Source organism: Danio rerio, chromosome 5 (genome assembly GCF_052040795.2).
Source record: "Danio rerio strain M-AB ecotype USA chromosome 5, GRCz13ab, whole genome shotgun sequence".
NCBI lineage: Eukaryota > Metazoa > Chordata > Actinopteri > Cypriniformes > Danionidae > Danio > Danio rerio.
Genome location: NC_141025.1, coordinates 62,503,782 through 62,518,987, shown reverse-complemented (window position 1 = coordinate 62,518,987; position 15,206 = coordinate 62,503,782). Strand labels below are relative to the sequence as shown.

Below are 15,206 nucleotides of genomic sequence, written 5' to 3'. Positions count from 1 at the left end.
AGCACAGATCGTCAGAACACCAGATCAGTTAAAATAAATTCCAGAACGCAAAACTCAAATAGCTGACATCTCCGGAAACAGGATTTAGCAAAATCCAACTCAAATTAAATTTTAAAAATATAAAGACAACATATTCCATACTTTGTAACCAACATAATGAAGTGTATTAGACATTACATTTTGTAATGTTCACCTATGAGATAATAAAATCATCAAACAGCTAAAAATTATTAATTTAAAAAAACAAACATAAAGCATTTTGGTCTAAATAAAAAGAAAAAAATTATAAAAGTTTTATTTGTTTAACTGAATGCCATGTAATCATCAAAAAATATGTTAAATGATTAGTATATTTACTCATATCAGCTTATTTCAGTGGAAATTTTAATGGTTAAGATCAGCTGGAACAAAAAATTACCTGTATTACATGAACAAACATTATATACTTGTAACATTTAGAGTTAAAATCAGAATTATTAGCCCCCCTTTGAATTTGTTTTTCTTTTTAAAATATTTTCCAAATGATGTTTATCAGAGTAAGGAAATGTTCACAGTATGTCTACTAATATTTTTCCTCTGGAGAAAGTCTCATTTGTTGTATTTCAGCTAAAATAAAATAATAATAATAATAATAATAATAATAATAATAATAATAATAATAAAAAAAACAGTTCAAGATCAAAATTTTGCGCCCCTTCAAGCTATATTTTTCCCATTGATAAATAATAACTTACCTAATTACCCTAACCTGCCTAGTTAACCTAAGAAACCTAAGCCTTTAAATGTCACTTTTAAGCTGTCAAGAAGTGTCTTGAAAAATATCTAGTCAAATTACTTACTGTCATCATGGCAAAGATCAAATAAATCAGTTATTAGAAATGAGTTATTAAAACTATTATGTTTAGAAATGTGTTGAAAAAAATCTGCTCTCCGTTAAACAGAAATTGGGGAAAAAATAAACAGGGGGCCAAATAATTCTGACTTCAACTTTATATAGTGCATACTGCATAGCAACTGTAAATCTTGAATCCATGGAATTAATAAAATCAATCCAGTAAAAACCAATCCAATAAAATGTATGATTTTTGGAATCTGATATTACATAATCAAGATTTCATGACTGACTGAATAGAATGTTTTACTATTGAATCATATAAAACATTGTAATATATTGTACCTAATAAAATGGCCAGTATGCTGTTGATCAAATGATTGAGAACGTTTACTTAATAATTGACAGCGCGTATTTTATAATGATTTCTTTTGAGGGTAGAGTAGCTAATGCTACTGCAATCATCTAAGCTTTAATTACAGTAGAATTAAATAAAAACATGTCCCAAAACAACACTTCAAATGCTGCAACCACTAGAGAGAAAGCCAGGGTTAGATGTTATGTTCATTTCATGTCATTAACAAGCCAAAAAACTTACAGAAATATATCAAGTGTCCAAATGAGCTGAAACACCACAGAATATTACAGTCTATTGGCAACTTTCCGCCACCACAGCTTGATCTCTCGCACTGTTACTCATCTCATACAGTCTTGTCTCGCAGCAGTGGCTATGGTGACACTGGAGGCCAGTGTGGCCTGTAATTGGGTGAAAGTAGAGGCCAGCAGCCCCTCTATTAGTCCTTGGCACCTCTGCGCTGTATCACGGGATGTTAATGGCAGGGGGCAGAGTAATTGGACCGGTTTTGTGCTTTCTGTCTTTCTCCAGTCACCGGTTCATGCTAACAGTGATAGAATTATCAACAGGAGAGAACACAGAGGTATATCTTGATCATGTTGAATGTAGAATGCCATAGTTGATTATAAAACAGCAAACTTTCTTTTTCACTTTCTGTATTAAATCAGTCACAAAGTTTTTAGACCTGGTGTGTGACTGGAAAATAAGTGTCTCTCTGTCTCATACTTATTCATTAAAAAGTTAAATATTGTAAAACATAATTAAATCACTATATTAACGACTTACTTTTTAATAATAAGTGTATATGCGTTCATCTTATTAATAGTCAACCAAAAACCATCAATTTAGTAGCAATGGTATATACAAAGGTCTTAAGCATTTATTATCTAGTATACTACAACAAATAAAGATATTTATTTAGCATTTCTACAAACTGTAAGTAAATTTGTCTAGCCCTTTCTGAAGTTTTTAATTGAATTAATCAATTTAAAGTGCCATTTAGACAACGTAATATAGTTCAAAGGTGCAAAGAATGTACTTTACACAGCACTTGCTATTATATAAATAATAAATTTTTTAGCTAGCGTCTTTGATTCCATCTTGGCTTTGAGTAGGACATATTAGTTTTTATTTTTTCTGGATCTCTTGGTTTTGAGGTTTGAACTTAGTAGTGTGTGATCCTCTAGCAGAATCCATGTACAGTAGGTTCCATAGATATAAACACTAGAGATCGCATACAGACCCTGAGCATGCGTCAATAGCGGCACCAGATTTGTAAAAGGCTCCCAGGACAAATGTTATTCAACCGCACTAGTCAAGTCTAAAGCCAATGTGAAGATGCTGGACTTTTGCGCTGCGTACAGGTGTAGTAACAAGCAAACAAAGAAAAGAAAGCACAAAGGCAGAACATTTTATAGGTAAGATTTTGTTTTTAAAGTATTTGTATGTTAAGAACTTTTGTGCTTAACAGTTATTCATGAAATTACAGTCACTTACTGTACGGATCATAAAGCAAAGTAGCACCAACTTGCACTAAATTTTAAACTTATGCTAGATTGATGATGTTGATGCTGTGCCAGGACTCTACTGCAACTGTCTTCAGTTCCTGCTTGTTCTTGGGGCATTTTCCTTCAGGTTTGTCTTCAGTAAGTGAAATATATGCCAGAAAGACTTCAGAATTCATCCTGCTGCTTTTGTCAGCAGTCACATCACGATTAAATACAAGATAAACAGTTGCATTGACAGCCATAAATGTCCACGAATGGACCTTTTATCTGCTCATTGTAATTGGGATAATAAGGGAATAGCACACACCGGGCCATGGAACAGCTTAGAGGCCAATTGTCCAATTATGTTTGGATCCTTAACAGGTGGGAGGCACATATGCAAACTGTTATAATTCCTACACCATTCGCCTGATTTGGATACAAATACCCTCAAATTAAAGCTGACATTCTGCAGTTAAGGCACATCTCATTCATTTTATTTCAAATCCATCGTGATGGTGTATAGAGCCTTAATGTTACAATTGTGTCAATAGACCTATATATGTGTACATATCTATGGCTTAGGATGGCCAGTCCTCCACTACACCTTAGACCCACATTAATTTCAAAAGAACGAATGTTGCCATTTTAGTACCCTGTTCTAAAATGGCCGCTCTATTGGCTCATTCCTTCCAATAAACAACAAAAACGTAGGTGACAGATAATGTAAATATGTATAAGTGGGTTCAGTCTGACCTCATGTTTCATGCGATTAACTGTTTGCTGCACGTGTCACACTTTTAGGTGCTTGTGGTCCCAAACTTTGAATTAAACCCTGAGTTAATTGAGAATATTTTTATCAAGTGTTGTGAAACCATTTTTACACACATTTGCAAAATCTGCAAAAACACTGTGTTATGTACTGTATGCCAGGTCAGTATTTGCTGCTGTCACCTTGTTAACAAACAGTACCTGTAATAACGTGCTGTCAGCGGCTTGGCACTGGTTGATATGTAGAATTTGCTGTGTTTGTATGATGATTGGGCAACACGGTGGCACAATGGACATCACAATTGCCTCACAGCAAGAAGGTCACTGGTTGGAGCCCTGGTCAGTTGGCATTTCTGTGTGGAGTTTGCATGTTCTCCCTGTGTTTGCGTGGGTTTCCTCCAGGTGCTCTGGTTTTCCCCACAGTTCAAAGACATGCGCTAGGTGAATTGAATAAACTAAATTGTTCGTAGTGTATGTGTGTGAATGAGAGTGTATGGGTGTTTTCCAGTGATGGGTTGCAGCCGGAAGGGCATCTGCTGGGTAAAAACATATACTGGATAAGCTAGCAGTTCATTCCACTGTGGTGACCCCTGATTATTAAGAAAATGAATAAATGAATGAATGAATGAATGAATGAATGGATGGATGGATGAATGAATGAATGAATGAATGAATGAATGAATGAATGAATGAATGAATGAATGAATCGATGGATGGATGGATGGATGGATGGATGATGGATGGATGGATGAATGAATACATTTCCCCCCTCTATAACCATTTACAAAGCTGGTGGCTGTCAATGCATTTTATGTTTTAAAATCTTTTCAGAAAAAGAGAAATTGATTATTACACCTCATTTTCATCAACGCCTCCAAACAAACTTATATGTGCCCAATAAATCTTTATCATCTCCTCATTCTTTCCATTTATTCTCATCAACATTTAGAAAGACTTATCATACTTCATTATGCATGCCATGAATCTGAGATCAGGTGGTTTCCTCTAATGCAGTGGTTCTCAAACTTTTTTCACCAAGTACCACCTTAGAAAAAAATCGTCTCTCCAAGTACCACCTTACGACGCTATTTTTTAACCAGTATTAAAAAATAGCGTCGTAAGCCTAATTAAGCAGCTACAGGTGTGCACAGTTTTAAAACGATGCAGATTACTTCCTATTAGTAATGAATATGTATTATTGTCAGTCACTTTAAACATTTGAAATAGTCTGAACATTAACTGTGCTTGCAGAAAAAAAAAAAAGTTTTAGTTAAAATGTGCTTTTAAAAGTTCATAAAAAATGGCCCTGTTCTTAAAAAGTAAAAAGAAAACTGCTGTACTTAAATCTAAAGTATTCATAGTAGCCTATTCATCAAAAACTGGAAATGCTGCTTGGACCTTATAAATATAGGCTATATGTCATATTCCTACACTTTCAGACAAATCTTGAAATAAATGTTAAATGTACATGACAGGGTTCATACAGGCACAGCCTAATAAAAATTAATTCCAGCACCTGTTTTTTTTTCAAGACTGACATGCTATGTATTGAAGACCTGAAATGTATTCTCAGCAACCCATTAAACATTGCATAAGAATAGATACAAATAAAAACCAATAATAATAATATTTATTAATCATATATTAATAGTATAATAAACCTGCACTAAGTGCTTGTGAAATCTTTTTTGTACTCAAGTAAAAATACTATTACACTGCTAAAATAACAAAAAATTTAGTAAATAATACTAATATTAGGTATACAAATTACTCTTTTAAAAAGTACTAGTTGGTTACTTTTGAAAAAAAATCTGATTTTCATCATGAAATCACTTTTTTTTAAGTGTAAACCTGATTTAATGGTTTGATTGCTTACATCCCAAAGCTACATGTATAATTTGCACTAACAAAGGAAGTATAGTCAATTTTTCCTTTCATGACAATTAATCTTTTTCAATAGCACTGGTAAAACTACCAAATAATCTTTAAGGCCATAGAGACACTTTTTGCCCATTTTTAAAAATATATATTTTTAAGCTTTGAAAGGTTAAATTAAAGTATATGGTAAAAAGATTTAAATTTAGCCTTTTATTTACATATTTTACACTATTTTCTTAACAATATGGCAAATTTGTTTCTTAAATAGCTGTACATCACATGTAGATTTTATTTTACACTTGATCTGAATCTAAAATAGAAACGTAAAAAAATACAAGTACACTGTCAGTAAAAAAATAAAACAAATGACTTCATTTTACTTGAGGTATTTGAAATATGACGACACTACATTTATCAAAGCAGTGCTTTAAGAGCCTTATTGTAAATTGTGATAAATAAACAATAAGTAGGCTAACAATGGATTGCTTTGACCTGTAATGCTTTAGGACAGATCAGAATACAGCTAAATGTATAAATCACACAAATACCTCATCCAGAAACATTTCCAGCATAATTCTTTTGTCGTAAAGAAATAAAAAATGTTCCACCTTTGCTAAAAGTAAGTTTCACTTCACAACACAGCCAAATAAGAAGACCAGTAACGTTAGCATTGTCATTGATTATGCATCAATCTATTTCTAAATATTTGATAACTTTGAATACTTTTGACTAAATTTAGTTAAGGAGCAAAGATAAATAATGTCTACTTTAATAGTGGAAAGATCGCGATTGTATTCAATCTGAGCACACAGGCCATCATGAGAGCACTGCAGTTCATTTGAAAAAAAGCATATTTAAGAGCTCGCATATCTGTTTTAGCGATTTGCGTACATGAATGCGCTGTCGTGTTAAAATAAAGCACTCGCCACATTTCCAGAAATTAGTAATTGCGCAATACCTCCATTCCCGCGCCGCCATTCAGAATGTATTTGGAGGAGTGACAGGTCAGAGGCGAGTCGACTCGCTGTTGGAGAGCGAAACGTGTATGTAGATCATCAAATAGGCAGGAAATATGTCCGCGGTTTAATTACTCTGCTAGACATCTCTATAGTGAAAACATCCGAGAAGCATTATTCCAACAAAACATTTGTTTTTAAGTTGTTTTTTCTGTCTCTGCAACACAGAAAGCCTTCCCAGATAGCAGGCAGTAATCGGCCCGAGCTCGGCTGCCCTCCGGCGCCTCCGGCTCCGACTCGGCATCGGCGAGTGTTATGCGGGCCGAGTGCGGCCCGCAGCTCGCTCGCGCACATGCGGTTGTGATGCGGCTGTAAAGCACTGGCCCGATTCCGGTCAACCATATGGCAACCGATTAAGGCTGATGGCAACCGATTAAGTTCTTATTTTATCTAGTAATCTGTTAGCTCCACGTTTAATGATAATTTGAGAAAATATTCATGGTACGATGGCAAAAAAAAAAAAAAAAAAGAATATTTAGTGTGGATGGTCGCAATGTTTAGACGCAAACAAAACAATATTATTTATAAATAGATTATACATGTCATCTAGAGAAAAACTATGTAAAATTCGCTTATTTTTGAGATAGCACGCTACTGTGCTGACTGTTTTTGTTTTAAAGCAGAAGTTGGTTTCATAATAAACACATGCGTGACTAAAGTCATGATCCACACTCCAATCCAGACGGTGGCGGTAATGCTCCAAAAAGCTGGTTGTCAACCACCATGGCACGAAGATCACAAGAAGAAAAAGTTTGTTTTTTTAAATATTTCATGTGGATTCCGGTCAGAAAGGTAAGCTTTTTACTGCTTGTGTACTGTATAATTAGCGAATTTAGAGCTTAAAACATTTCCACGGTGTTTGGTTGTAACAGCGTTTAGTAATTTACAACAGTTTGATACGCAATGTAACTTGCTTTAAGAAACACGACTGGAGCTAATGTATGCTAACGCTAACAGTTACAAACACGTCTGAAAGTTCCTTTTCCTTTAACACAATGTTAGATTGTAACGTGTGTAGTAACTGAAAACTATTTTAATTATTTTAAAGAAACATGAAACGAATTTGTGTGTATGCTAACTTTGCGTTAAAGAAAGTTTCTGTAGACGAATCCATTAACTAACTTGGCAAAACGTGTTTTCTCCTGATTTAACATTATAAAGTACCGTGGATGTTGAAAAAAATCATTGTACAGGCGTATACTTATCCAACAGTATTAATTCTGTGATTATGTGTAAATAAAAACTAATCGTTTTGGATTAATAAAATATTATTGTTTATCTTGTTTATGCAGTTAGTCACGAAAAGTGATCGAAACTCGACTGTTTACTATTCTCTTTAAATTATCCAAGAGAAATATATTACTATGCACTTTAATTCATATGTGTTAGCCTATGTGAATCAATTATATCTTTTGCTCAAGCTGTAATGGTCAGTTAATGTAAAACTGAACGTCTTAAAGCAGATTTTGATGTTTTTTTTATGTTATTGACAGTGATAAATTCTGATTTAAATGAATGGGTAACAATATTTGTTGGTTAAGTCTTGTTGTTCTTGTTTAACAAAGGTTAGTGAGATCATTTTGCAGAACATCACGACCAAAGCAGTCAATGGCACACTCTTTTGAACGTGAATAGGCATGTTATAGTTGTGTGCTAAAAGTCCATTATAAGCTGTAAACTGCTGATACATTTTCAACATAGATTGAGCTTTTCAGACATTACATTACTAATTGCTTCACAAACAGCTGAAATGGTTTATTGTTATTGGCTATCATCATCATCAAACATTTTTCACAATGGTAGGTTAATCTTCATGGGTACAGAATAATGCATGTGCTTGACCATCTTACAAATCTATGTCTCAGATTCATAAGGCTGTCACTCTGCATGAATCTCCGAATAAATCTTGTGCAACCTTCTGTGTACTGATTATTTACACTATAGGTATTATATGCATTAATTAACTTTGATAGTATTTCAGGATTTGAACCTTTCTTTACGGGAGGTTAACAACAATGTGATGTTTTATTATAGATGCATATGAGGAAGCTCGACTCAAACATCCACACGCAACTGTGATTTCTGACTGGTAGACAGATGAGGACGATGATTGCCTGTCATACATCTAAAGACAGAACAGGTTTGTTTGCAATTATTTTAAACACATACTGTCAACATTATGTCATTGATCTATTACAACCTGTGAGTTTTGCCCTGGCACTATACTAAAGTGATGTTTTGTTTTGTAAATGTATCTGATTAAGGGACAGTATAGACACATCTATACCGTGATGAAGAAAAATTACTTGGAACAAAGAGGCTGGATAAAAGGCAGGTATGAAGATTTCAGAAATCAATGCAGCACCACAAGTACCATCACCATCAATGACTATGGCAGAAATCTTAAGACCACCATCAAGATGCACAGATACTGTACATTCCAGTACACCAGGCGTGTCCAAACTACGGCCCGCGGGCCATCTGCGGCCCGCGAGGCTTTTTATAAATATCAATAGAATCTGGCCCGCTATACAAAAATGAACGTAATTCAATAAATAACCACCGGTGTCGCTATTACATGCATTCAATTAAGCAGCAGTTCTTGTTATGATCTATCTATCTATCTATCTGTCTATCTATCTATCTATCTATCTATCTATCTATCTATCTATCTATCTATCTATCTATCTATCATCTATCTATCTGTCTGTCTGTCTGTCTGTCTGTCTGTCTGTCTATCTACACACAGTTGAAGTCTGAATTATTAGCCCCTCTTTGATTTATTTCTTCTTTTTTAAATATTTCCCAAATGATGTTTAACAGAGCAAGAACATTTTTACAGTATGTCTGATAATATTTTTTCTTTTGGAGAAAGACTTATGTTTTATTTCGGCTAGAATAAAAAGCGGTTTAAATTTTTTCATGAACCATTTTAAGGTCAAAATTATTAGCCCCTTAAGTCTTCAGAACAAACCATTGTTATAAAATAACTTGCCTAATTACCTTAACTTAACTAGTTAACTTGATTAACCTAGTTAAGCCTTTAAATGTCACTTTAAGCTGTATAGAAGTGTCTTAAAAATATCTAGTCAAATATTATTTACTGTCATCATGGCAAAGATAAAAAAAATCAGATATTAGAAATGAGTTACTAAAACTAATATGTTTAGAAATGTGTGGAAAAAATGTTTAACTCTCCGTTAAACAGAAATTGGGGAAAAAATAAACGGTGGCTAATAATTTAGGGGGGCTAACAATTCTGACTTCAACTGTATATATATATATATATATATATATATATATATATATATATATATATATATACACACATGTGTCTGTGTGATGTATGTAAAATTTGGCCCGCGACAACGTTTGTTTTTTTTGCATCTGGCCCTCGGCCCAAAAAGTTTGGACACTCCTGCAGTACACCTATGAACATTTACAGTCTTTGTTCTAGTGCAGTTTGAGATCAAGACAGAACTTATTGCATCTCGTGATGTCTTTGTAAGAATTGAAGACATCACTAAATTTGTTAAGGTTTAATGCAGCTAGAAAGTAAAGATCAACTAGAGAATATCAGCAGTGTCTAACCCACTGTTGTATTTACAGAAGTTGTATGAGAATAAGCTACAGGTTGATTTATACTAATCTGTTATTTTTCTTTTTTAGCACGACTGACTGAAGTTTTAAAATCATGCAACGTCATAAAGCAGCAGCTGGGCCTGATTCTCACAAAACCAAAACAGACGTGATGAAATTCCAGATGTAAACACATTTGACCTTCCTTTGGCCAATTTGATTTGGAAAAGCTTGAAAATCAATTAAAGGAGCAGCCTGAACAAATGAAGAAACTGGTAAGTTCAAGCTCTTGCTAATTTCAAAGTGTTTTAAGTTTATTTGTTTTTTTTGATAGTTTTTTTGCTTCGTAGGTAGCCTACTTTTTTCCTAATTTTTTCTTTTTTTTTACATTAGTACTTGTTCACTACTAATTATCTGTTTATCTTTTAATCACAGATGGAGTGAGGACAAATGTCCTTTCCACGCCACTGATAAAGAAGTGGAAAAATGCATTACAAGGTAGCTACAACTTGCCCCTGACAGGGATGGAGGAAGAAAGAAGAGAAAGCTAATGTGTCAAATGTCTACATCACTATTTTGTTTTATTTTTTAAACAACATTTTAAGTGTATTAGGATGTTCCCTGATACTTGAACAATTTGTTTCTTTAATTTGCATTTATATATATATATGTATATGTATATGTATATGTATATATATGTGTGTGTGTGTGTGTGTGTGTGTGTGTGTATATGTATGGTATGTATGTATGTATGTGTGCGCGCCAAATTCTGAAGAAACATCTTGATACATTTTTAATAAATGTAATACAAATAAAATTATAAATATAAAATTGCACAAGACGTGTATATATATGAAATGTATAATCATCTCACTCATGTCTTGCTGTTTGTGCAATTGATTTTGTTCAAGTTTATTTAAAAAAAAAAGTTTGACTTTATACTTCTGCAAATATATATATATATATATATATATATATATATATATATATATATATATATATATATATATATATATATATATATATATATATATATATATATATTTGTTTGTTTATTATTATTTTAATGTTTTATTAAAAAATGTTTCAAGATGTTTCTTCAGAATTCTGCAGTACTTTTTACAAGTTTGACTTAGATATTTTACGGATTGTCATTGGTATTTTTAAGATGTTTCTTGCTATATCTTAAATTGGTTTCTATATTTAGGTTTTTATAAAATTTAGCTGTTTTTTACAAATTTTTAATTGAAGTCTGTTGGGAAAACAGGGTTGTTTTAAAAAAACATCTGTGTTTGTGTGTAATTTTTAGATTTTATGTTTAAATCTTTCTGTGTCTTTATTGTGTTGTTTTATTGTTGTTTTTATATTGATATTCTTGTGCACTACAAAATTATTTATAAAATTTTAGTACTATTTTTTTCATGCAATCAATAAACGTTTAACATTTATTTATTTTGTCATTTGTCTGATTATTTTCGTTACAGAATATGTATGCAGTTTGCACTTTATTCAAAGGTTAAACGCAGTGCTTACACTTTGTGTTTACATTATAGCCTGTGTTTGCTGTTATATAAATTCAAATGGTTGTAATACCATATATCAAGTACCAATGTAATACCAAAAGGTTTTATAAGGTGTATAAATACGGAGTCGCGCCAGCTCAGGGCCGCAGCGCACATTACGCTCGCGCCGATTCCGGCGCGGATGCGCAGCTTCGGCTCGCTTACGGCCGCCGCATCTGGCCCGCTTGATTCGGGCCGGAATCGGGCAGTGAGTCCACAGGCATCCGGCCCGAGTCCGGCAGCCGAAGTTGGGCCGAGGGGTTAGTCTCCGGCAGGCGACAATCTTGCCGGAACTGGCCCGAGTGTATTTTGCTATCTGGGTTTGTCCCGCCCTTACGTTTCACGCAACTAGGTCGACTGTGATTGGCTACTTTTCATGTCAGTAAAATCACGCTTCAGAATCAATTCTTAAACTTCGGAAACTGATTTTCAGCAGCTTATGACACAATGCACTAAAATAAACACTCCAAGCACAGCGCTGTGATCGTATGCTTCACAAAACAGCCAATGCTGATCACATCAATGTTATATTACGCATTAAAGGATTAAAAGTGTTAATTGCTTCTTTCATTATTCAGCGATTCCTCCGCGTACCACTAGGAGGAAGCCCGCGTACCACTAGTGGTACGCGTACCACAGTTTGAGAACCACTGCTCTAATGGTTTGGTATCTGTGCAAGTAGAGAGCTTGAGTGAAATCAATAACTGGCGACACCTGTCTCCACCACAGCAGAGAAAGGATCTATCTTACAGTGGAAACGTGATTTATGCCATTAGAAGACAGAACAGGAAGACAGGCCACAGAGACAGATGTGGGTGGATGGAGAGATAAGGTGGATGCAGATAACGATAGATGCACATCCTTGCCAGAAAGTGTCAAGGAACAAGACCACATTTATTTTGTTCCTTTTCTTGTGTTCTCCTTTTCCCAAAAGCAATGAAAATTTGTAATTAATGCCATCTTATCTTAAGCAATATGTGAATGTACATGTATGCATTAATTACTAAAGTCACTTGCAATAGTGGGTTTGCACTTACATCAAGATTTGGTCACCTACTCATGTGCATAGTGGTGGAATATTGAATCAATTCCATGCATGTTCAATTAAAAAGGTCAGGAGTGAATTTTCTTCAATGTCAAAAATCGTAACAATTAAATGGATACAAATAAATAATTCAATTCACAGAGTTCTGTTATCCACACTGCAATGCAAAAGTTACATTAAGGTGGTGCGCAACATCTTTCATTTCCTGATTTCAACATATATAGGCAGCTTATATTAAAAGGTGGAGTTTAATGAAATTCGTCACTTGGCATTCATTTTCCAATCCTCCATTGGCCGCACCCATACATGCGTCCTCTTTTTCTACAAATGTTCTGCACAACAATAAAAGCATAAGACTTTTCTCAACTGCACATATTCTGTTCAGTTTTAACACCTTACTGCTGACAGTAAGTGTCTACAGAGCTTGGTTTAATTTTGGACCCGCATTTATCTATACTTCTGCAAAAATGCTTCATTTACTGTATATGCAAAACATATGAGACTCGAGAAAAACTTCAGTCAATATATGACCTTCAAATGACCAATACAAATAATTTTTAATGAAAAGAAAAAGAGACAACAATAAAAAAAATATATAATTTTTTTTCCCAAAAATGGCTATACTGGTGAGACAGTTGTAAACAACAGCATGGACTGCAATGTTAATGTACTACTGAATACATTGCTCTGACAATTCAGGGTGTTTAAACCATGAAAAAATATTGCTAAATCATTTAGAAAGAGACTTCATACTATCTGTTTTATATTAATTAAAAGATACAATCAGTGTTTATTTAGACATTAGCCTAATATTTAATTTGACATGGATTATATGCATCTTATATGCATTCTTTCACTAAAAAACTTGGCAGCTACACACATGGCAAGGCAAGGTAATTTTATTTATATAGCACATTTCACACACAATGGTAATTTAGTGTGCTTTACATAAACAAGAATAAAAGCAACAAGAAAATAAAAACAACAAAGAATAAAAAGGATTAAAACAAATAAAAACAGATTCAAATGTGTTAAAACAGATTGTAAAGGAATGAAAAAATAAAAGAAAGACATTATTTCTGTTGAATGTAGCACAGTGCTCATTCAGAGTAAAGGCACAGCTAAACAGATGTGGTTTTAAGTCTTGATTTGAAAATGCCTATTGGAGCACATGTGATCATTTCTGATCAACAACCAAAAATGCTATGCACTTCCAACACAATCTCACGGCAATTCGTAACTTTTTCATTTAGTGGCTAATTCGTATGAATTCGTACGATATAATTCCTACAATTTAGTACGATTTGCTTATCCCCCAATGACGGTTGGGGTTAGGGGTGGGGTCAGGTGCCACGCCTCCTTTTTAAAATCGTACCATTTCGTACGACTGAACTCGTACGAATTCGTTGGAATTAGCCACTAAACTGGCAAAACGTAAAATACTTACGTTTTCTCGTGAGATCAGGCTGGCACTTCACATCTTCACGTCTAAAATACATTTTGGAATGTACTTTTTTATTCACCTAGCATAAACAATTAAAAACATAATAATTTGATACCTGTAAAGTAAAATATATATTTGATATTTTCGTTAATATATGAAATACATGTTTCATAATGCATTTCACAATCTAGAAAATACATTCTGGGATGTTCATTATCAATAGATACTCACCGGTAGAAAAAAAGGAGATTTGTTCTCACAATATTATATGCGTATTATATTTTGTAACTGTAAAATCTAGAATATACAGTTGAAGTCAGAATGATTAGCCTCCTCTTTGAATTTTTTTCTTTTTTTTAAATATTTCCCAAATTATGTTTAACAGAGCAAAAACATTTTCACAGTGTGTCTGATAATGTTTCTTTTCTATGGAGAAAGTCTTATTTGTTTTATTTTGGTTAGAACAAAAGCAGTTTTTAATTTTTAAAAAATCTTTTAGGGTCAAAATTATTAGCCCCTTTAGCTATATTTATTGCTGTTGAAACATTTTAAGAATTATCAGTGGGAAAAGAATGTATCTGAGCTCAATTTAGAGCTTCATGGCAAGGGCTGTTAGTACTTATGTAGCCCACTTGTAATTTTTTATTACATGTTAATTAAGATGTTTTTATAATGTACTTAAGTTACAAGAGTGTACCAGAGTGTACAAAAGTGTACCAAAGGTACTAACCTTAGGATAGCTTTTCATTTCAATTCCATTCAACTAAATTCATCTTTATTTCTGTAGTGCTTTTACAATGTAAATTGTGTCAAGGCAGCTTAACAAAGAAGATTAGTAAATTAAAATGGTGTCAGTGCAGTTTTCAGAGTTTAAGTTTAGTTTAGTTTAGTTCAGTGAGGTTAAATTTTTACTGCTGAAAGTGCAAACACTGAACAGCAAATCCATCGATGCGCAGCTCCAAGAGTCCCAAACCAAGCGAAGCCAGTGGTGATAGTGGAGAGGAAAACATTTCTATATATTATGTCTGACAGTGTACCGTATAAATATGTATACGTATACATATTTATGTAATACTTAAAGGGACATCTAAAGGCTTAACTAGGTTAATTAGGCTAACTAGACAGCTAGATGGCTAAAATTCAAGTATAAATCACAAGACAGGATATGACAACATCATGACTAGGCGATCAGAAATGAATGAAAGAAGAGGCAAAGGTGCTGCTCGGGCAAGACAGA

General features: G+C 33.7%; 1 long non-coding RNA gene across 1 annotated transcript; it reads left to right on the top strand.

The window, feature by feature from the left end:
* Positions 1-7,059: 7,059 nt before the first annotated feature.
* Positions 7,060-11,366, top strand: LOC137495638 (uncharacterized). Its single transcript, XR_015491872.1, has 6 exons — positions 7,060-7,131; positions 8,374-8,479; positions 8,604-8,674; positions 10,009-10,193; positions 10,354-10,557; positions 11,010-11,366. It is a non-coding gene; the product is annotated as an uncharacterized LOC137495638 (long non-coding RNA).
* The last annotated feature ends 3,840 nt before the right edge of the window (positions 11,367-15,206 follow it).